Source organism: Paramormyrops kingsleyae, unplaced genomic scaffold (assembly GCF_048594095.1).
Source record: "Paramormyrops kingsleyae isolate MSU_618 unplaced genomic scaffold, PKINGS_0.4 ups116, whole genome shotgun sequence".
In the NCBI taxonomy this organism is placed as follows: Eukaryota; Metazoa; Chordata; class Actinopteri; order Osteoglossiformes; family Mormyridae; genus Paramormyrops; species Paramormyrops kingsleyae.
Genome location: NW_027326054.1, coordinates 6,032 through 33,898, shown reverse-complemented (window position 1 = coordinate 33,898; position 27,867 = coordinate 6,032). Strand labels below are relative to the sequence as shown.

Here is a 27,867-nt window from a genome sequence, read left to right as displayed (position 1 = left end):
ATGAAATCACCAATAAACGACTTCTATTTATTCAACATTTTACGGTTTCAGGACAGAACAGCCACTCTGTTATGAACATTACGACTTTTTGAGTGTTGTTAGCTGCTGTTATTAACACTAATAACACATTAGCGCAAACAAAATGGCTGCATACACCGAAGTAGTTCTTGCTTGTTCATTTGCGTGGGAAAAGGCGGTTCTAGTGTTATTAGGGGGGTAATCAGTGTTATGGACTGCATTTATATAGTGCTTTTCTACTCCTACGAGTACTCAAAGTGCTTTACAATTTATGCCTCACATTCAACCATCCGTACACACATTCATACACCGGTGGTGGAGGCTGCCATGCAATGCACCAACCTGCACACCGGGAGCAATTTGGGGTTCAGTGTCTTGCTCAAGGACACTTTGATGGAGTCAGGAGAAACCAAGGCTTGAACCTGCAACCTTCCAGTTGCAGGACGATAGCACTACCACCTGTGCCACCATCTTCCCCAACATGCAGTGTTACCTGCAAGATCGCTATTTTTCTTTTTGCTGCAATTGTTTTCATTATTACTTTATTTAACTTGACATACCACATCTTTAAATTCTCATCCTTGCATCAGAATACACACTGAATATTGAACTGAAGCTTGACATAAAAAAAATGAAATCGCAAATCAAATCATAATTGCAATGTCCGTCAGAAAAATTGTGATTAGATATTTTCCCCAAATCGTGCAGCTCTAGTTCATACTGTCTGTTCTACACTGTGTCTATCTGTCTATGTTTTTTGTAAAATTCAATAAAAAATGTTTGATAAAAAAAATCTAAATCGTCCACCTGTCAGCTCGACCCTCTACCCACTACTCTAGTTAAAACCTGTCTTCCCTCCCTGGCCCCCCTCATTACCACCATTATCCACTCTTCCCTTAATACTGGAATTGTCCCTCCATCACTCAAAACTGCTTCTGTTACTCCAATTCTCCAACATATCACCCCAGTCCTTAAACAACTTCACTGGTTGCCCATAAAAACTAGAATAGCATTCAAAATTCTGCTTCTCACTTTCAAATCCATTTACAATCTCACCCCTCCCTATCCATGTGGCCTGCTTCACATCACCACTCCCTCCCGCTCTCTCAGATCTTCATCTGCCACCCATCTTATTGTTCCCTCTGTCCGGCTCATCACCATGGGAAACAGAGCTTTCAGTCGCTCTGCTCCCTGACTCTGGAACTCACTTCTGCCCGTTATCAAAAACATTGACTCTTTTCCATCCATCCATTTTCCAACCCGCTTATCCTACTGGGTCGCGGGGGGTCTGGAGCCTATCCCGGAAGCAATGGGCATGAGGCAGGGAACAACCCTAGATGGGGGGCCAGCCCATTTCAGGGTATACTCACATACCATTCACTCACACATGCACACCTATGGGCAATTTAGTAACATTATGTTTTTGGACTGTGGGGGGAAACCAGAGAACCCGGAGGAAACCCCACAACGACACGGGGAGAACATGCAAAATCCACACACATGAAACCCAGGCGGAGACTCAAACCCAGGTCCCAGAGGTGTGAGGCAACAGTGCTAACCACTGCACCACCATGTCACCCCTCTTTTCCATTATTTAAGTCAAAATTCAAAACCCATCTGTTTAAATTGGCTTACTCGCATTAACCCAATTATTGTCTAATTATGTACATAACTTTTTTAATTATTTTTTTTTTAATTGTTTGTCTTTTATGTGCTACGTAAGGTTACCTTGGGTTTTAGAAAGGCGCCCACAAATACAATGTATTATTATTATTATTATTATCCTCGTGGCCAGATGCTGGAGGCTACTGCAGAACTGCAGGGTCTACAGAAGTGTCCATTTTGTGAATTCTGACCACAGACTTGTTGTTGCTACTCTGAAAATTCAGAGGCTACCACCTACTAGGAAAATGAGGCTAGACTTGGTCAGACTCCAAGATCAAGCTGTTTCTGATGAGTTTGCACACAGTTTGTGTGAGGAACTTGCAGACTTGGGTGCGAGCGCTGACTCTAATGTGATGTGGGAGACCATCCGTGATAAGACCCTGAAGGTTTCTGAGGGTTATGTTGGAGTTGTAAGCTTTCCCAGAAAGAGGTGTTTCATCTCACAGGGCACCCTGGATATTATCGAGAGGAGTCACAGTGCTTGGTAGCAACTCCAGTCTGTACCAGGAACTGAGGAGGATGGCTGTGAGGGCTCGAAGGAGAGATAAGGAGGCTTTTGTTAGATGAACCTGTGAGCATGTGACACACCATCTGTGGCCTAGTGGCATACGTCTTGCTTACAGTAATCGAAGCATTAAGAACATCTGAATATGTTCCTCGGAGACTTGCAGTCAGGGCGGGTGATAGAACGGTCCTTACAGATGACACTGCAGTACTTTCAACAGGTGTTTAAAGCTGACCCCTCAACTAGGACATTGGACAACTCTGCATCCAGAGTTCTCGAGGCTGATCCTGTAAAGGGAAGGGTGATCGCCTGGATTGTGGCAACTACAGTGGGATAACACTGCTCTCAGTGCCAGGTAAGGTCCTTGCTAGGGTCATCCTTAACAGGATCCGTGATCACTTGCTCGCCTGTCAGTAACCGGAGCAGTTTGGTTTTACCCCATTGACCGCATCCTGCCGCTGAGGGTTCTCATCAAGCACAAGCACAAATATTGGCAGAGGTTCTTTGCATCCTTTGTCAATTTTTGTAAAGCATCTGACTCGGTGAGACTTCCCAAGATCTCCCCGAAGTTGCTGGACGTCATAGCCGACCTGTACACTGGTACTGCAAGTGCTGTGCAGAGTGGAGGGAGAACCTCCACGTTCTTCCCAGTTGATCCCGGGATTCAACACGAGTGTTGTTCAATGCTTGTATGGATTGGGTGTTGGGCAGGGTTGTAGGGTCCAGCTGTTGTGAGGCATCTGTTGGTGAAGAAAGATTTACTGATCTTGACTTTGCCAACAATGCTGTGATCTTCCTGGAGTCCTGATCGGGGTTCTCTGGAGACTGAGTGAAGAGTCTGAGTGTCTGGGATTGCGAATGTGCTGGATAAAGACCAAGATCCAGACCTTTAATGACTTCTTAGGCACGGCCATCAGTAGTGTGTCTGTCTGCGGGAAGAATGTCAACCTCGTTGAGAGATTTACTTACCTTGGCAGCGACATTCATGTCTCTGATGACTCTTCCTGTGAAGTCAGCAGATGGATTGGAAGGGCATAAGGAGTCATGAGGTCACTGGAAAGGGGTGTGTGCCGCTCCCGATATCTTTGCAAGAGGATGAAGGTCCAAGTCTTTAGAGTACTGGTGCTCCCTGTCTTGCTGTACAGCTGTGAGACATGGACACTATCCAGTGAGCTGAGACAAAGACTGGACTCCAGCAGTACCATGTCTCTTCGGAGAATCCTTGGGTACCACTGGTTTGACTTTGTGTCGTATGAGTGGTTGCTAGAGGAGTCCCGAATGAGGCACATTACCTGAATTGTGAGGGAGTGTCAGTTATGGCACTACGGCCATGTGGCATGTTTCCCTGAGGGCAATCCAACTTGTAGGATCCTCACTGCTGAGGACCCAAGCGGCTGGAACAGGCCGAGGGGATGCTCACATTACACCTGGCTGGGGCACATGGATGGTCATTTCTGGAGTGTGGGACTGGACCGTGTCTGCCTGGGGGGGTCGCCAGCCAGGACTCCAAGGAGTTTCACCGTGTGGTGGGTGTGGCAACACACTGCATCAGTGCATGCTCCCCAACCAGACCTGATCTGACAAGTTTTGTTTGATAAATGTGAAAAGTTGTGTGCAGACATTTTGGCCATATATTTGTGCATACACAACTTTGATAAATGAAACCCCAGGACTCTGCTGAGTACCACTGGAACTTTGACTGGAACTGTGTTTTATGGACAGATGAAATGTAAATTCAGCTTTCTGGGAACAAACAACTCAAGGTAGGTATGGTGTAAAAAGAAGGATGACAATATTGAAAAGAACCTGTTTCGCATTGTTAAGTATGCTGGAAGTTCTGTAATGTTGTGGGGATGTTTTTCCTCCAAAGGCCCTGGGAACCTTGGTGGGGTACATGACATCATGGACTCCATGAACTACTAGAAAATTTTGAAATCTAAATCTGGCTGACTGCCAAGAAACTAAAACTGGGTCATTGCTGGATCTTCCAGCAGGATAATGATACAAAACATATGCCCAAATCAAAATGAAAATTGTTAAATTAACTCAATATTCAGCCATTGCCATCTCATTTAAAACCTATAGGGTAAGCTGAAGAGGAGAGGAGCTAGACCTGTGCATGATCTGGAGAGATTCAGTGATTAGGAATGGTCTTCAATTCCCTGCCCTGTATTCTCCAACCTTATAAGATGATGCAGGAGAAAACAGTGTTGTTTAATTGTTGAAAAGAGATTGCACAAAGTATTAGATGGAGGGGTGCCCATAATCATGGAACATGTGGTTAAAAATATTTTTTTCTTAATCTTTTTCAGAATAAATTATGGTTGGATTATTCTTATTTTTTCAGAGTATGATAAAACTGATTCATTAAAAGATTAATTTCTTATAACCCTTTTTATCCATCTTTACTAGGGGTGCTAATAATTGAGGAGGGGGCTGAGCATTTAAAGTAAACAACTTTAACCCGTAAGCCTTACACATATAGCCCTTTCACACCAAGCCGTCACCGGAGCCAGTTCAGGTGCCAATGCTCAGCCAGAGCTGGGCTGGAGCTCACCTTGGCCCATCAAAAATCATCTCACATTCATACTGCACTTGGTGCCAAAAGGGTAAAACGATGATGTCAGTGTGTGCGTGTTGCTGCGGGACAGGTACCGTTTCAGAAGTAAAGACAAAAATGGAGGACCATGCCACATAATATCAAAGCAAGACTTTTTTGAATTTACCAAAATGCTTACATTATTTTTTACCTTTATATGTTATTGTTCCTGGGTTTAACCTGACAGTTCATTCAAAATTTCTCAGTGTCCTGCATTCACTTTTAAAAGCGATATGTGCTGCAATCAATTGTTTCAACAGCGGAAATTCGTACTTTTGTATTTTCGTATTTTATGTGCATTTGCACTGCTATTACAAGAAATTATCATGCATTTTAACCTTTACATCGCAACTGAAGTACGAATTAGCATATAAAGGTTCAAATGCATAGTAATTTAAAATGAACATAAAATAACTAGGGGACACTGAAGAAACTACTGTGCATTATGCATTAATGGACTACTCTGATAGGGAGAGTGAAGACAAGAAAAGAACAAAACATTCTGGTAAACTTTTATTTTACAAATATACAAATAATCAAGAAATATGTAAATCTTTCATGTGGAATAAATAAATATAAAAAGTGTTGCTCCTATCCATTTTCATTCTCTTCACCTGTGGTAAAACAAGCACACAAAAGACATGATAGGTAAATTTCAATTAAATTACTGACATTTCACACAAGATAGTGTTTGTTGCAGCAATGAAAGTAAGCTGTACGTTATGTATCACTGGCTGGTACACCGAGGTCAAATTCTAATGGTAACTTATTAGTTATCCAAGTTGTTGTTACAAAAAACAGGTGGGCTGTACAAAAATGTTTAAAAATGAAGCAGCCCTAGTCACAGCACACGTCCAATAAACAAAACACAACCAAGTGTTTAACGATATGCTGTTTTATTAGACGGATCCTTGGAAGGCATCAGACATACACCAAACATAATTAAAGTTCATAGTCAAATTACAAGTAAACACAACAATAACAACTTACCCGATTCCTCCAAAGCGGTCGCAGAATTCAATGCTCCAGTCGCCTGGTTAGTAGAGCTGTTTCCAAACACGGAGTCCAAGATGTTCGTTTTTAGGGTGGCCAGCACCATTTTTATTTAGCTCTCTTTTCGATTTCCTGTATACATTTTCACTTTTATTTTGAGCTCAGGCCCAGATATATCGGCTCGGCATTGCTGGCATGAATACAATGTCCGGGCCGGAATTTAGACTCGGCATGGGCACCGGCTCTGGTGTAAAAGGGCTATTACATCTGTTAAGCAAGCTTGCCATGAGTCAGCAACTTCTTTAGTATGACATTTGCTCCATTTCAACTCATACAGCTGGTACTTACCATGTCCAGAGCCACTGTTATCTACATCACTGATACACAGGCACCCCCGGTCAAATTCCTCCCTTTCTCCCAGGACAGTGAACCACCACTCCCGAGCTTTAAAGAGAGACATCCCACCTTTTAGGAACAGAGGAAAAAATGTTTCAGTGAAAATGCATTTAAACCTCAGCATATTACCAGTATGAATTTACATTAATGATATTGACACGAATACATACAGTAAACTGGTTAAATTTGCAGACGACACTAAGGTGGGCGGGGTAGCAGATACTAATCTAGCAGCAGAGAGGCTTCAACGGGATCTGGATTTAATTAGCGAATGGGCTGATACTTGGCAGATGAAATTTAACACAGATAAATGTAAGGTAATCCATGCAGGGAGCAGAAATATACAGTACAGATATTTTATGGGTTCCACTGAAATAAAGGTAGCTGATTACGAGAAAGATCTCGGTATGTATGTTGATGCTTCCATGTCCCACTCTCGCCAATGTGGGGAAGCAATAAAAAAGGCGAACAGAATGTTGGGTTATATCTCTAGATGTGTGGAGTTTAAGTCAAGGGAGGTGATGTTACACTTATATAATTCCTTGGTAAGACCCCACCTAGAATACTGTGTGCAGGTTTGGTCACCACACCTCAAGAAGGACATTGCTGCCTTAGAAAAGGTGCAACGAAGAGCTACGAGAATGATTCCTGGTCTTAGAGGAATGTCTTACGAGGAGAGGTTAGCGGAACTGAATCTGTTCAGCCTTGAGCAAAGGAGACTAAGGGGGGATATGATTCAGGTCTATAAGATTCTAACGGGTCTGGATGCTGTTCAGCCAAATGACTATTTCAATATTAGTCTAAATACTAGAACTCGTGGCCATAAGTGGAAATTAGCGGGAGAACATTTTAAAACAAATTTGAGGAAGCACTTCTTTACACAGCGTGTAGTCAGAGTATGGAATAGTCTTCCTGCTATTGTAGTGGAAGCTAAAACAATGGGTTCCTTTAAATCAGAGCTGGATGACATTTTAACAACTCTGAGCTATTAGCTAAGTTCTCCCCAAACGAGCTTGATGGGCCGAATGGCCTCCTCTCGTTTGTAAATTTCTTATGTTCTTATGTTCTTATGAACTGTAGAATTGAACAATCACAATGCTGCACTAAAAGAAATAAGTGCTAAGAAATGCAGGATTTAAGGCACTTGCAAAAGGAAAACTTTCAGCTCTGGGAAAAATTAAGAGACCACTCCATATACTGTATATATATACACTCACCTAAAGGATTATTAGGAACACTTGTTCAATTTCTCATTAATGCAACTATCTAATCAACCAATCACATGGCAGTTGCTTCAATGCATTTAGGGGTGTGGTCCTGGTCAAGACAATCTCCTTAACTCCAAACTGAATGTCAGAATGGGAAAGAAAGGTGATTTAAGCAATTTTGAGCGTGGCATGGTTGTTGGTGCCAGACGGGCCGGTCTGAGTATTTCACAATCTGCTCAGTTACTGGGATTTTCACGCACAACCATTTCTAGGGTTTACAAAGAATGGTGTGCTAAGGGAAAAACATCCAGTATGCGGCAGTCCTGTGGGCGAAAATGCCTTGTTGATGCTAGAGGTCAGAGGAGAATGGGCCGACTGATTCAAGCTGATAGAAGAGCAACTTTGACTGAAATAACCACTCGTTACAACCGAGGTATGCAGCAAAGCATTTGTGAAGCCACAACATGCACAACCTTGAGGGGGATGGGCTACAACAGCAGAAGACCCCACCGGGTACCACTCATCTCCACTACAAATAGGAAAAAGAGGCTTCAATTTGCACGAGCTCACCAAAATTGGACAGTTGAAGACTGGAAAAATGTTGCCTGGTCTGATGAGTCAGCCGATAATCACATTTTATGACTCGATCGGTACTCGTTAAACTTGGCCAATCTTATAAACCGATCACAATTGATGACGTCAATGCGTGAGGACGTACACGATGAGTGGGGACGTAAATGTTTTGTCGCCGCAGTCATGTCATCACCGGTGTGAAATTACTATGATGTTTTGAGAAACAATGAAAAATTTGCTATTTGCTGTTTAAGTTCCAAAGAAATCTCACGTGGAGGCGCATTGTCCAAAATATTTAATACAACGAACCTCATTCGGCACTTAAGAACGAGCCACCACGAGTCGTACGGCGAATACGAAAAACTGGCAACTGCAATTAAAAAAGGCAACGGTAACTAATAATGCGACTCTCACTCAGCCATCCATTACAGACATTCTGAAAAAACACAAACTGTACACACCAGACAGCAAGAAAGCTAAGGATATAACCGCGAAGATAATGTAATTTATATGTATTGACCACCAGCCTCGGTCAGTCACAGAAGACATTGGATTTAAACGCCTAATTGCACATCTTAAACCATGATATAAACTGCCACAGCGCAAATATTTTACTGATGTTGCTCTCCCAGACTTATAGCAAACCTTGTGGGTTGCATCAGCTGGCTCCATTTTGTTTATTAATTTTTGTCTCATATTAAGCATGCTGATGTGCATAGTGTTATGCGTAAACCCAATTGTAAAGGCATATTAAAATGTTCACTATATAATAAATATTTATTTAGTACTCTGTTAAAACAATAGTTACATTAGATATATTACTGTAAAAATATAACAAAAATATAACAAAGGCAACATTTATAGTATTACTTTATCTGAAAAAAAGTTAATGGTGATCAGAGAGCTTACATATCAGTTATATAAACTTGAAGCATCAGAATTGGCATTGGTATCGGGCGATCACCATGGCAAAAAATCGGTACTTGGTATCGGTGGCTCCTGATCGTAGCATCCCTAATGCACTTCCCTTGGATTTTCAAGATCACTTTCTGTCTAAGTTATTAATTATTACATCGTATCCATATTACATGCCATTGCTCCATTTCATACAGATTGACAGTTAATTGATATTTGATAACACAAATTAATACATAAATAAGTTGTAAAGTGTGAATTAGGCAATGCACCGTGGGACAAAGCAAATGTACCTCAGCTGAATTGCTTGATTACGTGTTTCATCACATTTAATACATTAGCATTAGTGATGCTCCAATTGGTCGGCCGATATTGGCTAAAAATAGCTTGATCGGCGAGCCCCAAAAGCGCCGATCAAAAAAGCCGATCACTTGACGTAAATTACTCGTGCGACTTTTTCACACGGGCATGCACGGCGCACAGGTAAACAACAGCGGAGCGGAGCTTACTAGTGGCAACATGAGTTCTCCTGTCTGGAAGTTTTTCAAAGTGTCCGATAAAGACGTAAAGTTAGCCGTTTGCAATGTATGTCGTGATGAAATCCCTCGAGGTGGACGCAAGCAACGGCATTTTAACACCATTAACATGATTAGGCATCTTAGAACACGCCATACAACTGAATATGCCGAGTATGAGAAACTAAACCACTCTGCTCTCGGGGAACATTTCATGTGTTGACCCTGGAGGTGTCAGGCAACAGTGCTGACCAAAGTGTTACTGCCCCTCCTTCAGTGTGGGGCGCCAAGTGTCAAGCGCTTGATTCTTCAAGATCTTGACTGTAGCCTATTTCTACAGTTTTTTTCCCCCAATATAGTTAATTTAGAGTTAGTTTCATTTCTACAAATGGTGCAAACTCTGCTAGATTATAGATAAAAGATTCCCATTCCCCTGCCATTCTGTGATCGGCAGTGATCGGCAATCGGCAGATCATGATCTTGGTGATCGGTAATCGGTGATCGGCCACAAAAATGCTGATCGGAGCATCTCTAATTAGCATTAAGCATTTATCCATTGAATAAAAAAAGAAAACAATAATTAAGCCAGCATTTGAATCCTGGCTTCTTATATACAAAGATAATTACTCTTCTTATAAAAATTAATTTGGAATTAAATAAAATTTAAGAATTAATACTTTTTTACACAAAAGGGTTAACAGTAACATTCTATTAATCTCCCAGCTGATCAATTGAGAGGGGCATTTGCTCACATAGTGTGATTTTTAACTAAATTTAGTGTTCCAATATCTCCTAGAGAATACTCTTGTTTTTGACACAATTCTTTTAGGTCTTCATAAACTACTGCAAGATAGCAGCACACCTGACAGGATGCCAGTAACTTGAAAAGATGTCACGATAAATTTTATTAACAAAACATTAAAAGTGGAATAATAAATACACCAGAATCCTGATGCATAACGTTGCCACACTGTGGTCCGAGTTCATTTGCAACATTGAAAATATCAATTGGAATATAGCCTGGACTATGAGTAACAAACATTGTATAAGTAAAAGTATTTATCCCTTATAATTTTTATAACAATAAGAAGTATAATTTAAAAAAAAAATATATTATTTATTAAAAATGGCTTCTCAAATGTTGAAATTTAGTCATACACTGAACTGTTTTCCTAGTGAAGAGCAACTTTTAAACATAATAAAAATTAAAAGAAAAAAACAAATCATGAAGGAAATTTGTATACATGATAGTACATGCTGATATTTGCAGATGTGCCTAATTGTTAAGCATGTTTTTAAACCCTGCAACTTCTGTAACATGGTTTGTTATTATTATAAATATACTTCCGGTTTGGACGTCACCGCGATGGCCGCGCTGCGAACAAGCTCCCGAGGAAACCTACGACATTGTAAACTTAACCCCATTAAGATGACGAAAACCTGCTGAATAAGGAATAAGTGAATAAGGAAGGGGGTAAGTGAAATACACCGATGCTTCAAAGAGGCAACAACAAAGTGGAAGTTTAAAGTTGGGAGAATAACGCTACCTTCCCGGCTAATGCGAATCACTTCTCGTTACGAACCTGCACACTGAAAGGCTGCTACGGCATTTTGTGATTCGATTAGAACAAGCAGCCGCTGAGATATGGGCGAATTAGACACGGTATTACAAGAAATAAGAGGCTTTCGCCAAGAAAATAATGTGCAATTGGGGAAAATTAAGGAAGAAATCTTAAAGATGAGCGCCAGACTGGATGAGGCTGAGGGGAGAATTGAGAAAATGGAGGAAAGTATTCAGAGCCCCGAGGGCGCCATGACGGAAATAATAAAACTACAAACTAAGTTGGAAGATAAATTAATCGACTTAGAGAGCCGTACAAGAAGAGAGAACATACGCATTTACGGTGTACCCGAGACTCTCCAACAATGATTGATTTTGTGGAGAAATTGCTGCGTGACGGCTTGGGGCTGCCCCAAGATGAGCTTGACATACACATCGAACGGGCGCACCTCTCTCTAGGTCCATTACCCCCAGGCGACGCCCCCCCCCCCCCAAATGATCTATTATCGTGAAATTCCTCAGCTTCAAAACCAAAGAACTTCTGCTCCATAAGGCATGGCAGAAAAGAGGATTTACCTGGTATGGCAGACAAGTGAGTTGGGATCATGACTATCCCCCCTTGATTCTATAAAAACAAAGGGAATACGCAGAAGTGCGCAAGATTCTGAAAGAGCAGAAGATCCCTTTTCAGACCCTCTGTCCAGCTCGGCTGAGGGTGAAATACACCGACGAAACAAAAATTTACAACACGGTGGTGGAGGCCACTGAAGATATGTCCAGTAGAGGCTATGCTGTGACGGTGGTTAAATCACCAGAAACGGCCCTGGAACAACTGAAGCAGCTGACCTGGAGCAAAGTGAGCAGAGGACCGAGGAGCGGTATGACAAGCAAGAGGCGGGACACTGGTTACACAGACAAACTCAGAGACTTCAAGAGGACATCATCTACACCTTCGTGAAATTGAGGTTTACCCACTTGGTTCTTGTTACTTAAGACTATTATATTCGGTTTTTGGTGCATAACAAGTAAATAAGTAAGGTTTCTCGTAAGTACTTTCTGTAGTAGGGTCTTAGCCTTCAAGTGCCTCCTTCACTGACTGATGAGGAAGTTGCCCTTAGAGGTGAAACAGGGTCTACCTCTGAGACCCCTATCTTGGAAGTTAATATCTCAGTTTGATTTTTGTTTCTTTTCGATGTTAACTCGTTCATATGTTCAATGTTCAGTGTTTACAAGGGTGAGCGGGGAGCCCATTAAACTGTGCATAATAACTATAGAGACTATAATTTAGATGAGTAGCAGATTAACAAAACTGGTATCAATCAACATTACAACAACAACAACAACAAATTTATTTTTGTATAGCGCATTATCACAACATTACATTGTCCCAAAGCGCTTTACAGCATCCCCACCCAAAGCCCCCAGTGAGTAAGCCATAGGCGACAGTGGCAAGGAAAAACTCCCTAGAAGGAAGAAACCTTGGGAGGGACCAGACTCAAAGGGGGAGCCCATCCTCCAGGGGTCGGCAGGGAGAGTCAAATACAGTTAAATCATTAAACATTAATGGCTTGCGTAATCCGGTGAAAAGGTGGAAAGCGCTATCTACAGTTGAAACCAAAAGTTTACATACACTGTATAAAAAGACATATAACTTTTTTTTTTCTTACTGTCTGATATTAAATCACACAAAACCCTTTCAGTTTTAGGCCCGTTCGGATTCCCAAAATAATTTCTATTTACTAAATGTCAAAATAATGTATGAGAGAATTTTTTAGAGATTTTTTTATTACTTTCTTCAAAGTCAAAAGTTGACATACATTTGCTTAGTATTTGGTAGAATTGCCTTTAAACTGAATGACTTGACGCAAACGCTTTGGGTATCCTTCCACAAGCTTCTCACAACAGTTTAATGGAATTTTGGCACATTCCTCCTGACAGAACTGGTGTAATTGAGTCAGGTTTGTGGGACGCCTTGCTCTCACACGTCTTTTCAGCTCTGACCACAAATTTTCTATGGGATTAAGATCAGGGCTTTGTGTTGGCCACTCCAAAACATTGACTTTGTTGTCCTTAAGCCACTCTGTAACCAATTTTGCAGTATGCTTAGGGTCATTGTCCATTTGGAAGACCCATTTGCGCCCAAGCTTTAACTTCCTGGCTGATGTCTTGAGATGCTGCTTCAATATTTCAACATACTGTTCTTTCTTCATGATGCCATCTATTTTGTAAAGTGCACCAGTCCCTCCTGCAGCAAAACACCCCCACAACATGATGCTGCCACCTCCGTACTTCACAGTTGGGATGGTGTTCTCAGGCTTGAAGGTTTTCCTCCTTTTTCCTCCAAATATGACGATGGTCATTATGGCCAAACAGTTCAATTTTTTGTTTCGTCAGACCACAGGACATGTCTCCAGAAATTAGGGTCTTTGTCCCTGTGTGTATTTGCAAAGTGTAATCTGGCTTTTTTATGTCGCTTTTGGAGTAATGGCTTTTTCCTCGCTGAGTAGCCTTTACGCGCATGTTCGGTACAGGACTCGTTTCACTGTGGATAGTGATACACTCTTACCAGCTTCAGCCAGCATCTTCACAAGGTCTTTTGATTTTGTTATGGGATTGATACGCACATTCCGCACCAAAACACGTTCATCTCTTGAACTCAGGAGCCGTCTCCTTCCTGAGCGGTATGATGGCTGGACATTCCCATTCCCATCTGGCTGATAATGAGCATGCAAAATTGAACAAGTTGGGGTTTATGCATGTCTTTTATTCTTCCCACGGTTCGGGGAGGCGAAGAGGGGTGGCAATCTTAATATCTGGAGTTCTAGACTATGAACATAAGGAGGAAAAGGGCTTTGTTCCAGAAATGGAAAATAACTGATGATGACAGAATAAATCAAGAGTATCTAAACCTACAGTTAAAAAATGACATTAGACGAGCTAAAAGGAATGTCGAAAGGAAGATTGCATTGGAGGCTAAGGATGAAGTTAAAAGTTTCCTGCAGTATTTTAACTCTAAAAGAGCTCTAAATGAAATTATTAATCTGCAGGATAGTAAGGGTCTTATAATTGAAAACGACATTGATATAGTAAATGAGTTCAATGATAGTTTTGCATGGGTATTCACTGTTGAGGACACTAGTAACTTACCAGTTCTTATTACTAATTCAGCATCGTCTATAACTAATATATAAATAACTGAAGCTGATGTTTTGCAAAGCCTAGCTAAGCTCAAAATAAATAAATCACAGGGCCCTGATGGCATCTTACCTATAGTGTTAAAAGAGATGAGGGATATTATTTGCCAACCCTTAACTTTACTGTTTCAAAAATCCTTATCTGAAGGTGTGGTACCTTCTGATTGGAAGCATGCCAACATAACGCCCATTTTCAAAAAAAGGGGATAGAAATAATTTGGCAAACTATAGGCCAATCAGTCTAACTTGTATAACTGGTAAAGTTATGGAGGCTATAATCAAAGAGAAAATGGTAGATTACCTGGACTCAAATAACATTTTGAGGGATAGCCAGCATGGATTTAGGAGAGGTAGATCCTGTTTAACAAATCTGTTGGAGTTTTTTGAGGAAGCTACTCAGGAAGTTGATAAGAAGGCCTATGATGTAATATACTTAGGTTTCCAAAAGGATTTTGATGTTGTCCCCCACAAGAGGCTCTTACTTAAACTCAAAACGACAGGTATTTTAGGAACTGTAGCGACCTGGATTGATAACTGGTTAACAGATAGGAAGCAGCAAGTAGTTATAAGAGGCACAATGTCACAGTGGGCCTGCGTTCAAAGTGGGGTACCGCAGGGTTCAATTTTAGGACCACTATTGTTCCTAATTTACATAAATGATATAGACACCAATATATACAGTAAACTGGTGAAATTTGCAGATGACACCAAGGTGGGTGGTGTAGCAGATACTGAACTAGCGGCTCAGCAGCTACAGTGGGATCTTGATTTAATTAGTGACTGGGCCGATACCTGGCAGATGAAATTTAACATAGAGAAATGTAAGGTACTCCATGTAGGGAGCAGAAATATAAAGTACAGGTATTTTATGGGACCTACTGAAATAAAGGTAGCTGATTATGAGAAAGACCTTGGTGTGTATGTTGATGCTTCCATGTCTCATTCTCGCCAGTGCAGGGAAGCAATAAAAAAGGCCAATAGGATATTTGGGTATATCTCCAGGTGTGTGGAGTTTAAGTCAAGGGAGGTAATGCTAAGATTATACAATTCCTTGGTGAGACGTCACCTAGAATATTGTGTGCAGGTTTGGTCACCATATCTTAAAAAGGACATTGCGGCTGTAGGGTCACACATGCACATATCACAGGGCCTAAATTCCAGGTGGCCTGAGACAAGGCTGAGCCTGGTACGAGAGGCACCAAAGGGGGGTTACACACATAAACACACACACACACAGATAACAAGGGAGGCCAGCACTCCAACTTTTATTGCCCAAAGATTTAGGGACCTACAGACAAGCAGAGTGGACCTAATGGACAGGGGTCCCTCGACTTGGCACACAACCCCCTCCCCATACATTCTGTCTTACATATCACTCACCCAACAGACAAACACCCTAAAGGAAGTTTCATTTAAGTTTGGCTTTTGTATACCCTGTATATTGATTTACTCATGACTACTAGTCTCAATATACAGATATGGTTATGTTTGTATGTGTCCTTAGACAATCTTAGTGTTTTGTGTGCCACCCTTATAACCATGTTCACGGAGTATCACCTATTTTACCCCTTTGCACTTGAACACATATAAATTTAAATAAATAGACAGGTATAGCTACCATTGTATATAGGTTCTCATGGTATACCAGAAGAATCTGGAAAATTAGTGTAACCAATGTGTCCTAACTTTTAGAGAATCTTATTTGTTAACAACCCCCCCTTCTCTTCCAACATTCCTTTGTGGTCCTTATCTGATCTTGGTGGACAGTCACCAAGTTTCTTTGTTTCTACCATGCTATGTTAAAAGAACTGAATTAGGGGGCGTTCACATATCGCGCCTAAAAACGCGAGGAAAACGCTAGGCGCGTCGCTTTCTCCTTTTTTCCAAAAGCGCCCGGGCGCTTGCACTCTGGAAGTGTCTGTCGTTGCTAAGTAACCATCCGCCGCGCTCTCCATTAATTTCAAAAATGGATTTCCACCAACGAAAAACCCTTGCTGTGACTCTGCTACAAGATTTATTTACGCAGAAAAGAAAAAAACGCCGTATTGTTTGGGTGCACCCCATTCTTCAAAAACGTAAAAAACACGGGGAATTTCACCAGCTGATCCAGGAGCTCCGCCTGGACAACGGGAGGTTCAAAGCCTATTTCAGACTTGACAAGGACCAGTTGGATTATATTTTAGGAAAAGCTGGCCCTAGCATCAGCAAACAGCTAGAGCTTCTGCCGTGAAACCATCTCTCCTGCACAACGGCTCTGCATTTGTCTGAGATAATTACCGTCATAACCGAAATGACCAAAACACAAAGTTAAAAAAAATAACTGAATTCTATATAAAATCTATATAAACAATAACAAATTCTATATAAATCCATTCTATAAAAACAATGATGGATTTAACAAGGAATTAGTTATACGCATTAAAATATTTTTAAGTAACTAGTACAGCAATTGTGTGTGTGTGTACATATATATATGACAAATCATAAAGTTCAGGAAATCCCTGGACCACAATAATGAGCTGCTCCTCCATGTTTCTGCTGAGGCGTCAGTGTAACGGAAAAGGCGAGGAAGCTAATTGGTTGAATCTTGTCACATGACTCGCGGTGCGCTTGCGGCATTTTGAAAAAGTTGAGATGTTTCCAACTCGTCGCGGCGCGGACGCGCCTGAAAAAACCTGGCGCGTCGCACCGCGTGCGCGTCGCGACCGCGTCGCTTCCGTTATGAGCGCGGCTGCCGCGCATCTACATTTGAAATAATGGACTTGAGCGCGCAAAAGACGCGATATGTGAACGGCCCCTTAAGGTGTATCTTATCCATTCTGGAGAAGATGAATTGGCATAAGCCACACCAAACAAAATATGTTGTTTCCAGATGTGCAACTTATATTGATATTACCACAAACTAACGGCCACGCCTATCTATGGATAAGATGTGCTGTTTGTAATATGAATATTTGATGTAATATCCGCACAAAGTGTAACATCTGTTGAGGTGCAACCCAAAACACCTGTATCCTATACTGATGTGAATGAGGTATGTACCTGTGAAGCTGGTATGGCATGTTTGGTGTCAAACTGATTGTTAATCACCCCTGATTCCAAATCTGGTCAGTGATTACCATAAAAGTGGATGTATCAAAAGTTATAACAGCTTAATGAAAATCATCAGTAAAGGGAGAATCAGTCGGGCCATAAATCCCAAAAGGACTGATACAGACCCCCTTCCGAAAGCCCGCCAAATGGATGGCCAGCCATTGGGCCAGGAGTCGAATTCCTGGTCATCCCTATTCATGAACTTTAGACCATAAAAATCTAGCACCTCAGAACAAAGGTGCGCAGAGAATAAACATCAGCCAGGGCAAACAGATCATCAAGCGCAGAGAACAACCAGCAGCAGTGCAGAAAAGACCATCAGCCCGGGAGACGAGAAGCCCACAAGAAACCCCCCGGTGAAGGGCCACCTGAACAGAGAACAGCACCCAAGACAAAGCTTCACCAGGAGAGAGAATCCAAAGGGGCTCCACTCCACTGCTTCAAACGCCGCGCCTTCCTGAGTGCCATCGGCTCAGCAGCTCTGCCATCAACTGCCAAGACCCCCCCCCCCACTCTTCAACCAAGTAAACCAGCTTCCTTTCATTCTAACAACTTAAGCTGTTCTGTTAACCTGCTATAAGACTTTAGGGTCGTGTTTCCACAAACTGTGCTTGCTTTGCAGAACAGTATTTCCCATTTAAGGTTACTCATTTAAATCCGGTCATTGCATTTTCATAATTACATCGTTTGTTCTATTCCGTTATTTCGTGTTTGTTGTGTGTGTTAGGTGTAATGTCTGTCTTATGTTAGTTGTAGTGTTAGTTAGGAATAAATGCATGTCTTTTACACAACTTTAGCCTCCGTCATTGAGTGTCTCACAATAAAGTCCCTGCCTCTGTGCGATCTTGCTACACGCTCTGAACCTCAAACTCACCTGAAACATCGCGAGACTCTCTCTCATCGGCCGTGAGGGGAGCTTCACTACCAATCGTTTACATTACCTGGTGATGCAGCTCGCTGGACGAGCTTTCTAACCCAGGTTACTAAGCGATACTGGTAATTAGTGAATCCCATTTAAGTCTCACATTAACAGACTCACGGGGATACCGCAATCGAGTTTGGAGGAGCCGACCATTCGGCATAACAATTGATTAATAATCAGCATTAAATAATAATTAATTAAACTTTAATTAATTCACACATATTGGTGGAGATATTAAAAAATTACCTGAGCTAATAATTCCTACACGGCCTTAGAAAAGGTGCAGCGTAGGGCCACAAGAATGATTCCTCGGCTTAGAGGAATGTCATACGAGGAAGGTTAGTTGAGCTAAATCTGTTCAGCCTCAAGCAAAGGAGACTGAGGGGGGACATGATCCAGGTCTATAAGATTCTAACAGGTTTGGATGCTGTTCAACCGAATAGTTACTTCAGCATTAGTTCAAATACAAGAACTCGTGGCCATAGGTGGAAATTACCGGGAGAATATTTCAAACTGGATTTAAGGAAGCACTTCTTTACACAGCGTGTAGTCAGAGTATGGAATAGTCTTCCTGATAATGTAGTGCAAGCTGAATCTTTGGGTTCCTTTAAATCAGAGCTAGATAAGATTTTAACAACTCTGAGCTATTAGTTAAGTTCTCCCCAAGCGAGCTCGATGGGCCGAATGGCCTCCTCTCGTTTGTATAGTTCTTATGTTCTTATATATCAGAATCTAAAGACAAGGACGGTAGATATGTAATGATAACGGGTAAAATTGATGGTACCCTGACCAATCTGTTAAATGTGTATGTTCCCCCAAACATCGATTGGTCCCTGTATAAGCAGATCCTAGAATTAGCGTCAGCAAGGAGCCAGGGAACTTTTAAGTGGTGGTGATTTTAATATCACATTAAACGCTAAATTGTATTCTTTGAACGGGAAAGGAGATGCAAGAAACATATGCAAAAGGATGGTAAGCCTTATGGGTGATTTAGGAGTATTTGATGTATGGAGAGATTATCATCCAACAGATAGAGAATACACCCACTTCTCATATCCACACAATGTATACTCCAGGCTAAACTATATGTTTATGTTTAAGAATGATTTATTTAGGCTGAAAAGCTGTGAAATAGGTCCCTGTATTATTTCAGACCACAACCCGGTTTATGCTGATATCTGCTTGAACAGGAAAAATAGATCTACCCTATGGAGGTTGAATACGAACATTCTAAATTACCCAAATATTAAAGAAGATTTGAAAAAAGAAATAGCAACTTATTTAGATCTTTGAGGAGGTGACACCTGGAATAATATGGGACGTACTGAAGGCAGTGATCAGAGGGAAAATTATTAGTATTTCCTCCCACTTGAAGAAAGTTGGCTAAAACTCCATCACTTAGAAGATTAATAGTTAGATCTGCAGCGCCAACACTCCTTGACTTTAAATGATGATATTAAATCTGATATAATAAAATTGAAAAAATAATTGGATTACCTACACACTATGGACATACAGAAAAAATGCTTTTTATCAAGCAACAGTACTGCGAAATAGGGGGGAAATCACTAAAACTTCTTTCTTATAAACTCAGGAAGCAACGAGCGGAGAGGACTATACTTAGAATATAAGAATCCTTTTAATGGTCAAATAGAAACTGAACAGAGGAGAATTCAACAATGTTTTCAGGATTACTACAGAAATCTTTATTCTCAACCCCATGTAGATAATGATCAAGATGTGAACACCTTTTTGCCTGCACTAGAGTTACCATCAGTGACAGAGGAACAAAATAAAATGTTGTCATCCATAATAACCAAAGAAGAAATTCACTCGGCAATTAAAAGACTAAAGGGAGGGAAAATGGCAGGGGCAGATGAATTTGGCCCAGAATGATACAAAATAATGTGAGATTGTTTGACCCCCACCCTACTGAAAACATTTAATTTGGTAATGGAAAAGAAAATAGTCCCTCCCTCATGGGGGGAAGCAATAATCTCTGTCATTCCAAAGGAAGGGAAGGATAGATTAGAATGTGGTAACTACCGTCCAATTAGTGTATTAAATATTGATTATAAGCTGTTGACCTCCATAATTTCAAAGAGACTAGAAACAATCCTACCTGTGTTAATACATAAGGATCAAACAGGTTTCATCAAACAGAGACAGACTCAGGACAACATCAGGAGGGTTCTACACGTAATGAGGCAGGTTGATAAACAAAAACTAGAGACCCTAGTGTTAAGTCTAGACGCTGAAAAGGCATTTGATTCAGTGTGGTGGTCCTTTTTATATAAAATGCTTTTAAGGTTTGGTTTTGATAAATCTATAATTGACACTATTTTAGGTTTATATAATAAACCAACGGCTAGGATCAAAATTCAAAGCTTTGAAGCCTTGAAAAGAAAACATGACCTAAGCTCAGACGATTTCTTCAGATACCTACAGGTCAGAAATTATTTTAACCAGGACCTAAAAGTGAATTTAAATGACCTGTGATTTGTGGAAACATTTGTATCGTTAACTAAATCTGGACTGCACAATACAATTATTTCCGGAATATACAATAGCATCCTGTGGTGTAGAAATGACAGCACTGTTCATGTTAAAATGAAGTGGGAAAAGGAGGGCAATCTGACAATTACAGAGGAATGTTTGGACCATATATGTGAGATACAATGGGGCACAACAGGATCGAATGTCTGGCATGAATTTTGCTGGAAAAGCATAATGAGATTTTTCATTACCCCTGCCCAGAAAATGTATCGGGGATTAGGGGATGCTTGTTGGAGATGTGGGGGAGATAGTGCCAATCATTTTCATATTTTCTGGGATTGCCAAGCCATTCATCAGTATTGGTCTCAAATCCATGAGCATGTACAGAATGTCTTCATTTGTTTTTCCTTTAACCTTTGAAATCATATTTCTGTGTAATATACCGGTGGATAAATTGACCCTCGATAATAAAAAACTTTTGTACATCTTATTGGCTGCGAGTAAAAAGGCCCTCACGAGGAGATGGCTCAAACCTGATCCACCAACAACTGAAGACTGGATAAATGTAGTGCAAGAAATTTATACAATGGAAAAACTGTCTTTCTCTCTCAAAGTGCAGAGTGATACCTTTTACAAATTATGGACTAAGTGGACGGAATTTGTTAAGCCTGTTAGGTCTGATTTTCTATAAATCCTGCTGCTTTATATGTTGCTGCACTGATTTGAACCCTCATCTCAATTATGTGATTGTAACCCAGCAACCCCAACACCTCCACCCAAGTTTCAGTGTTTTTTTTTCCTCTATCTTTCTAGTAGGATGGTTAAAACGTTGAAAGCAAAGGCAATGTCAACAGCTATGTTACTGTAATATAATATGTGCTTTCTCAATAAAAGTGTTAATATAAAAAAAATCCAATGTATTAATTAATAACTGATAGAGAGAAAGTGATCCTGAAAATATAAGGGGTGTGCATTGTGCCCCAAGTTCCCCTGATTCATGCACACTCCATAGGACATGGCTGTCCCATTTGGTTTCAGAGCTATTAACCCTTTAATGTGTTGCCCCATTGCATTTTAAATGGATGCAATATAATAATTAATAACTGTTACAGACAAAAATAATCTGAAAATTCAAGAGGTGTGCATTGTTCCCTGTAGTCCACTGATCAAAACACACTTCACTAGATGTGCCTGTCTTGTCTAGTTTTAAAGGTATTAACCCATTCATGTATTGTCCCATTGCACATTATACGGATACATTCGAACATTCAAAAATTAAATAAAAATTTTACGTAAAGTAATCTGGGAAACAAAGGGGTGTGCAATAGTCGCCATGAGCCCAAAATGCTAAACCACCATGTCATTACAGCTGACAGCACCTATAATATTAGCTATTAACACGATTTTGCACAAATCACGAAATGGTTTGAAGCGCAAAAATAATCGGTGTGCATCGTTGTCTGTGTACTGGACCACACGATTCTATCATCAAAAACGCCCCATCTTACTTCCGTGAAAAGTTATTAAAGCTAGAACACTGAATATCGATTATGAGGTTAACTTAACCGTGGTAATGAACCGACGGTACGCTACATCAAGAAGGATGAAAAGAATATATGAGCCATACGTGTTTTTATTTGTATATATTCCATTACGTATACAGAGACACACACACATTACATATTATTATTATTATTATTATTATTAGTATTATTATTACTACTCATATCCGTAGCAGGACATCCACATATATGTGTTGTTCTAATAAGCTTACATGTGTTTAAAGTGTGTCGGAGGAGTATTTTAAGGCTTAAACTATAAGAAAAAAAAAAAATTATATGATTTTCACCTATCGCTGACGGGTCTGGAACGCATCTTCCGCGATAGGCGTGGGTTCACTGTAATACCATCGACTTAACTCTGTTTTCAAGAATCCAAAGCTTTTTAAGTATCCTCGAAACTTTCATTTAATATATTGTTACTACACATTACTATACTGAAAATCTGGGGATCGAGCACATGGCACAATGTGAAGGAAACTGCTCAGGTCAATACAATATGTTCCCCTAATTGGGAAGGAGGTGGAATGGACAGTTAATACATTATATTATACATCAAAGAAGGGCCCCGCTCACATCATACCCTCGGCCAGGTTTATCGGTCTAGTCAATGAGCTGGATAGACTAAACACGTGACTGCTAACAGAAGTATTTAGACACAATGCAAAAAAATATTGTCTTAATGTACATTAAGTCAAGCAAATTTCCCTTTACAGATTTAAAATAGTGGACATGAATTACATGCATGCATTTAAAAATAATTATAGAATTTTTAGATTTTTAGATTTCAAGAGCTTACTTTTTCAGCTTCTGAATGCACAAGCTATAATCAATCCAGAAATAAGAAAGCTTGCTAGCTAATCCCTCTCGCTACAATGACGCAGTATTGTAAGAAGATTAGCCAATTTAGCTATGGGGATACAAATAATCAGTCTTATGGGAAAACAGAGTCAAAGAAATGAATCAGATGCTAATTTTTCATTCTTAAAAAATGCGATGACCATATGGATAGCAGGTAATTTACACAAACCATGACCAGCTGACTAAGGTAAACTCTAGCTTTCGTACTGACCTATTTGCACATTTATACCATTCCTCTTACATGTAAGAACACAAGGTAATATGTCTCTAGTTAAAAAAAGAAATTACGTAGATAGCATGATAACCAGATTGCTAACAATATAGGAGGACGATTCAACTAGCTAGAAAGAAACTAATTGTTGTCGGGTACATTTTGGTACAGTCCCCTAAATTAATTACAGCATTTATAATGAAACTCTTATACTGTACCTTAGAGGAAAATGGTATATTTGAGCTTTAGTACATTTTCAGCAGCTCAGCGGTTCAACTACTTCACAGAATCTCACCGTTGTCATAGTACTAACGTCAACGACTTAGGAAACGACTGCGCATGTGCTTTCTGCGTATAGCCTTCTGGGAAATGTAGGACTGAAAATCGTTTTTACATAAATGACGTCGTTATTGTGTGTGAATGGGGTAGGTGCCCTGCGATGAGTTCGCGCCCCGTCCTAGGTATTCTGTGTCTTACGTCCATAGCTTCCGAGACTCCAGCAACATATAAGCACATAGTCACTATACCTTACAACATAAAAAGTCGTGACTTGCAACAGGGGAGGGAAAGTTGAGGTAGTCCAGCATAGACAAACAGCCATCCGGTTCTGCAGCCAGAGGCACTGATCACAGACCCACCTGTTCACGCTGGGGGTATGAAGCGGCAAAGGCGTGAGATGGGGGGGAGGGTGTGGTACGTATGTATATGTGTGTGTGTATCCAGGTGTCCTTGGGATTGGGGGAGATGCAAATACAAGAGAGTCTCACTGCCTTGTTCTTCCGGGGGAGTTGTTAATTCAGCAGCGGCCTTGTCAGAGGCCAATGCTGATTAGGGGGGAGCCAAAAGCAGATAGGATAGGGTTGTTTGGGTAATTCTCTAATGTCCACGCTGGTCTCCGCCATCCAAAATCTACGGAGGCCCCTAGAGACAAACACAAACAAAAGAAAAAGCAGCAGCGCATTTTCATTTTGTTTCTACTTTTTCTTTTGTTTGTCTTTTTTGAATTGCAGCGCATTTTCATTTTGTTTCTGCTTTTTCTTTTGTGTGTTTTTTAATTTGCAGCACATTTTCATTTTGTTTCTGCTTTTTCTTTTGTGTGTGTTTTTTAATTTGCAGCGCAAACGGCTGTCACCATTTTCTTCAATCTTCGATTGAAAGGATTGGTGGACATAGCTACAGAAGCAGCAATGAAATTTATTAGTGGTAGTAGTACATTGTAATTTTGACTCTGGTGTGTGTGTGGGTTTGCATAGATCACATTTGAGGTCCCCATTTAGATAGGAAGACCAACTTGTGTGTGTGTGTGTGTGTGCGTGTGCGGGCGAGTTTACCTATCCTTATGGGAACATGTCCCCATAACGTGATAAATATCCGTTTTTTTTCCCTTATGGGGACCGGTTTCCTGGTCCCCATAAGGTAAAACTCTATTTTATAAAAATCGGTGACTGCTATGAAAAAACTCAAAATGCAAAAACTCTTGTATTTTGTTAGGTTACTTATGGTTATGGTTGGGGCAGGGTGGGGGTTAAGGTTGTCATAGTTACCTTTAGCATTTTTTCCATTGAAATGAATGAGCGGTCCACATAAGGATATGTTTACCCTACATGTGCGTTTGTGTAGGTGTGTGTGTGCGTGTGTGTGCGTGCACAGTTTACCTTCTCCGTGTGTTGCTTGGGCCCAAAGAATACATAATTTAGAGACTGCCACTTCCAATTATCTAGTCCTTTAGACACATTTAGTATATTGTTATTGTCTTTATTTTGTTCTCACTATTTGGTATAACAGGTTATGTCTCATTCATACGTCTTCACTTGTCCACGTGTGCTTTGGACTCTTTTGTGGCAGAGTTGTACTGAGGGCAGTTAATGACAGAAATGGGTGTGCGGTGAGCCACTCTGGCCGAGACATTTGAGTGCCAGCATTATTCTTTAATGAGAAAAGCGGTTCTGTATCATTACCTTAAGTTCAGACGCTACATTATTTGCAGTGGTATCTCACTTGTGTTGTACTAAGCCATGTTTTTTGTTGACGGAGGGTGGGGGGGTTGTCATCTAATTTGTGATGTGCAATATATGAACAAAAGTACTGGGACACCTAGCCATTACACCTACAGGAACTTTTATGACATCCCATGGATTTGGTACAGCTGTCACTCTTCTGGGAAGGCTCTCCTCAAGATTTTGGAGTGTGTCTATGGGAATTTTTGCCCATTCATCCGGAAGAGCATTGGTGAGGTCAGGCACTGATGTTGGATGTGAAGTTGGATTTTAGTTCATCCCAGAAGTGTCTGATGGAGTTGATGTCAGGATTCTGTGCAGGCTAGTCAAGTTCTTCCCCACCAAACACACACAACCATATCTTTATGGACCTTGCTTTGTGCACTGGGGCACAGTGATGCTGGAACAGAAAAGGGCCTTCCTAACACTGGGCCTCATTCACCAACTGTTCTTATGAACAAATTTGTTCTTAAACCTCACGTACGCACTTTTTTACGAAGATTCTGACATTCACCAATGTTTTCTTATCTGAATTTGTTCTTAGCTAAGAATAGAATCTACGCAAACTCAAGACCATTTGTACACACATTTGAGTAATGATAGTTTGTTCAAAATAATCGGTTATAGCAGTTTTGTTCAGTCTACAGTTGATAAAATGATAGTATTTGAATAATTTGTAAAAGTAAAATATAAAAAATAATTTTAAAGTGTAAAAATTATTTTCATGGTAGTAACAGCAATCATGCAGATTATAAATAGGTCTGTTTCTGCGCATTGGCCTTACTATCAAAATGGCATTTGTGTTACTTCTTGAAGAGCATGCCAATCGTGCTCTGAGAAGGGAACGCATGTTTGAAGATCATTTAGATTTATTTGACACGCAGCGTTCACAGAGAAGGTCATATCTCTCCATGTATCAGCTTTCTTGGGGGCTTTATATCCACTGGTTACGCTACAAAATAATATGTGTCTATTTGCATTTACCTCCTGTACAGTAAAATCTACTTTTAACGGACTTTAAGGGTCCTGGCAAAACAGTCCGTTATATCCAAAGTCTGTTATATCCAGTTGCTGTATGCCCAGAACACAAATACAGGACACCATTTACTCATGCCACACCCCAGCAGACAAACTTGTGGTATAGATTATTATATTGTACATGTAGTAATCCAACTTTACCTGACCAGATGCATGACCATTAATAATCCCGACTACGTATCTGCGCTGGATATCACTGGCATGCCACGCACCTTTATGTCCATTATAGCCAAACAAAACTACAGCTAAAAGCAGCCCTGGGAACCAAATTGTTTGTCCGTTATAAGCAAAATTTCGTTATATGCCAGTCCGTTATATCCGATGCTTTTTCTGTATGCTCCTAAAGGCGCACGGCTAGGACCGGCGGACCTCGTCCGTTATGGACGATATTCCATTATTAGCGAGTCCACTATAACAGGATTTTACTGAATTAATACTTTTATTTCAGCATTATTGAAGTTTTTTCCTCTTGATGCCAAGCAGTCCACAGCCTGCGCGTGTCTTCGCCATTCCTTGCACACGGTCCTACAGTCTCATTCCCTTTTATGGGAAATTGCAGGGCATTTCCCTATGCTAATTAGGACAAACTGGCACACACTTTCAGTTACGAAGACGTGGAATTCATCATTCTTAAGAACAAAGGTGCGAACAATTCTACTTAACAACACGCCATGAATCCGACGTAGTTTGTTCTTAACAAATTTCGTAGGAACAAATTTAAGAGAATTCTTAAGAAAATATTGGTGAATGAGGCCCACTGATTTATCACTTTATCATGCGCCTCAGGGCTTGGTGACCCCGTTTTGTAATTTTATATGGTCTGCCACTTTGTGGCTGAGTTTCTGTTGATTGTAAATGCTTCCACTTTGCAATGATACCATGTATAGTAGAATATCATGTAATATTTAGTACAGTATTATGTAATATTTAGTAAGGAAATTTTTTTACAAACTGACTTATTGCAAAGGTGGCATCCTTTTACAGTCCCATACTTGAATTCACTGAACTCTTCATAATGATCCATTCTTTCACAACCGTTTGTAAACCTGACTGCATGGCTAGGTGCTTGATTTTATTACACCTGTGGCGATGGGTCTGATTGAAAAAGCTGAATTCAATGATTAAGAGGTGTGTCCCAATACTTTGTCCATATAGTATACGTTACTGAAGCTAACACAGTGCAAAACGGTCTGCTTCCTGTAGTGCGCACCCAGACGGACAGCATGTTCAGTAGACAGGTATGCGGGGACGGCTAAGAATCGGATGCGGATGCTTGCAAATTCTGCTTCTCCATCACAGATGCTGTGTGCAATATTAGACTGAACTTAGGCCGTTATTTAAGTTTTTTACAATGTAGAGCAATCAGTTTGAAGCATCAGTGCGAGCTCAGACTGCATGGACTTACATCAGGGAGTATAAATCTAGAAGATTCTCCCATCCAGACTAGGTGCTGCATTTATGCTATAGGATAGCAGTGTGATTATGAAGAAGTTATAGAGAGACTGATGGACTGATAAAGCATGTACAATTTTTCTCTCCTCACCTCGT

At 40.6% G+C, this 27,867-nt stretch overlaps 1 long non-coding RNA gene across 2 annotated transcripts in view; it reads right to left on the bottom strand.

Annotated features, from left to right (window-relative positions):
* The window catches only part of LOC111838793 (uncharacterized), a 63,955-nt gene extending 40,325 nt beyond the window's left edge, over nt 1–23,630 (bottom strand). Inside the window, exons 1-4 of one of the 2 annotated variants that reach the window (XR_002836963.2) lie at nt 23,503–23,630; nt 6,129–6,245; nt 5,778–5,833; nt 5,288–5,401 (exon numbers count right to left, since the gene is read on the bottom strand). This is a non-coding gene — a long non-coding RNA (uncharacterized lncRNA). Of the gene's footprint in view, nt 1–5,287; nt 5,402–5,777; nt 5,834–6,128; nt 6,246–23,502 lie in introns of those variants that run through there. The other variant, XR_011988747.1, reaches the window with a different exon arrangement.
* Nucleotides 23,631–27,867: the final 4,237 nt, after the last annotated feature.